Genomic DNA, 2,393 nt, shown 5'->3' on the forward strand with positions numbered 1-2,393 from the left:
GACCATAATAACCATAACAACTGACCATAGTGACCGTAACAACTGACTATACCAACTGACCGTAACAACAAACCATAACAACTGACTATAACAACTAACCATAACAACTGACAATAACAACTGACATTACCAACTAACCATCACAACTGACCATAACAACTAATAATAACAACTGACCACAACAACTAACCATAACAACTGACCGTAACGACTAACCAAAACAACTAACCATAACAACTGACCATAACAACTAACCATAACAACTGACCATAACAACTAACCATAACAACTGACCATAACAACTAACCATAACAACTAACCATAACAACTGACCAAAACAACTAACCATAACAACTGACAATAACAACTGACCACAACGACTAACCACAACAACTAACCACAACAACTAACCATAACAACTGACCATCACAACTGACCATAACAACTATCTATAACAACTGACCATAACAACTAACCATAACAACTAACCATAACAACTGACCAAAACAACTAACCATAACAACTGACAATAACAACTGACCACAACGACTAACCACAACAACTGACCAAAACAACTAACCATAACAACTGACCAAAATAACTAACCATAACAACTGACAATAACAACTGACAACAATGACTAACCACAACAACTGACCAAAACAACTAACCATAACAACTGACCAAAACAATTGACCATAACAACTGACCATAACATCTAACCATAACAACTAACCAAAACAATTGACCATAACAACTGACCATAACATCTAACCATAACAACTAATCATAACAACTAACCATAACCACTGACCATAACAACTGACCATAACAATTGACCATAACAACTGACCATAACAATTGACCATAACAACTGACCATAACATCTAACCATAACAACTAACCATAACAACTACCTATAAAAACTGACCATAACAACTAACCATAACCACTGACCATAACAACTGACCATAACATCTAACCACAACATCTAACCATAACAACTAATCATAACAACTAACCATAACCACTGACCATAACAACTGACCATAACAATTGACCATAACAACTGACAATAACAACTAACCATAACAACTGACCATAACAACTGACCATACCATCTAACCATAACAACTAACCATAACAACTACCTATAAAAACTGACCATAACAACTAACCATAACTACTGACCATAACAACTGACCATAACTACCTATAAAAACTGACCATAACAACTAACCATAACTACTGACCATAACAACTGACTATAACAACTAACCATAACAACTGACCATAACAATTGACCATAACAACTAACCTTTGATCACCTCGTACACACAGACCAAGGAATATTTTCATGTAATCTTAAAGGCTAGCATTACATGTTTTATTTAGTCTTACACCACCACCAACTAATAATCAACTAATTTCCACAAGACTGGCTTTACATCATCTTCCTCTTCTCGAGTTGGAATGGGGTGGGGCTTGGGGTTGATATGAGGGATTACTCTATGCTGATAGGCTTGCCTGTCTGTCCAGGTGGGTATTGGTTGGCTGATTAAGAGGCGTCTGTACGCTGATTGGCTGTGATGATTGTTCACGTTTGTTGTTTACGACTTAAACTCTTTTGGAACACTCGTCCCCTCCTTATATTCCTTCCCGGAACCCTATTCATTCTAGAGTCCTGTGATGTCACAGTTGACCCCAGCATCTGGCTACCTGGCTACAGAAAAGAGGCCAGAGACACGCACACAGCCTGATCTCAAATCCCACCCTATTCCCTATGGGCCCTGTTCAGAAGTAGTGCACTAAATAGGAGATAGGGTGCCATTTGGGTACGCAGCCACAGTTAACCATCAACTGAAACTTACACAACATCGCCTAGGACCATAACCACTTAAGAGAGCTGTAGAGACAGAATGTGCACCCCCTGTCAATATTAGTCCATCTATGTCAATATCTACCCTCTGATGGTTGAGTGTGTTCATGTGTGTGTGAAAGGAAAATGGAGGAAGATACAAAAAAAAAACGTTTTTTTTTTTTTTTTTTTATGAAACTCAAAGCATTTAAATACTTAATACAAAAACTGTACAAATCTATAACTCTTAATCACATGCCTTTGACCGTACCAAAACCAAGCAGTATAGAAAGGAATTTAATTATGTATGTCTGTTCTGATTCTAGAATGCTACCAGAGAGGAAGAGGCTAAGCGAGAGGCTCCACTCCCGTCAAAATCTGTCAACGAGAGAATATAGCAATAAGCAGACCAAGTGGAGATTTTTTTGTATCAAGGTTTATGAGATAGCGTCGGATTTGGTCAACAATAAATGCGATCGCTAATTTGTTAAGTAAGGCTTATTTGATCTAATAGAAGTTTCGTAATGTTTAGGTT

The 2,393-nt window shown here is 37.5% G+C and overlaps 1 protein-coding gene across 1 annotated transcript in view; it reads right to left on the reverse strand.

Moving 5' to 3' along the window:
* Nucleotides 1-2,050: 2,050 nt before the first annotated feature.
* LOC311119384 (uncharacterized protein) overlaps nt 2,051-2,393 on the reverse strand; it is a 1,236-nt gene continuing 893 nt past the window's right edge. The window contains exon 2 of the mRNA XM_084194091.1: nt 2,051-2,393. This exon is cut by the window's right edge and continues 683 nt beyond it. The gene's annotated coding sequence lies outside the window, so the exon portion shown is untranslated.

This window comes from Coregonus lavaretus (assembly GCF_964263955.1).
Source record: "Coregonus lavaretus genome assembly, contig: HAP1_SCAFFOLD_2974, whole genome shotgun sequence".
Classification (NCBI taxonomy): Eukaryota; Metazoa; Chordata; class Actinopteri; order Salmoniformes; family Salmonidae; genus Coregonus; species Coregonus lavaretus.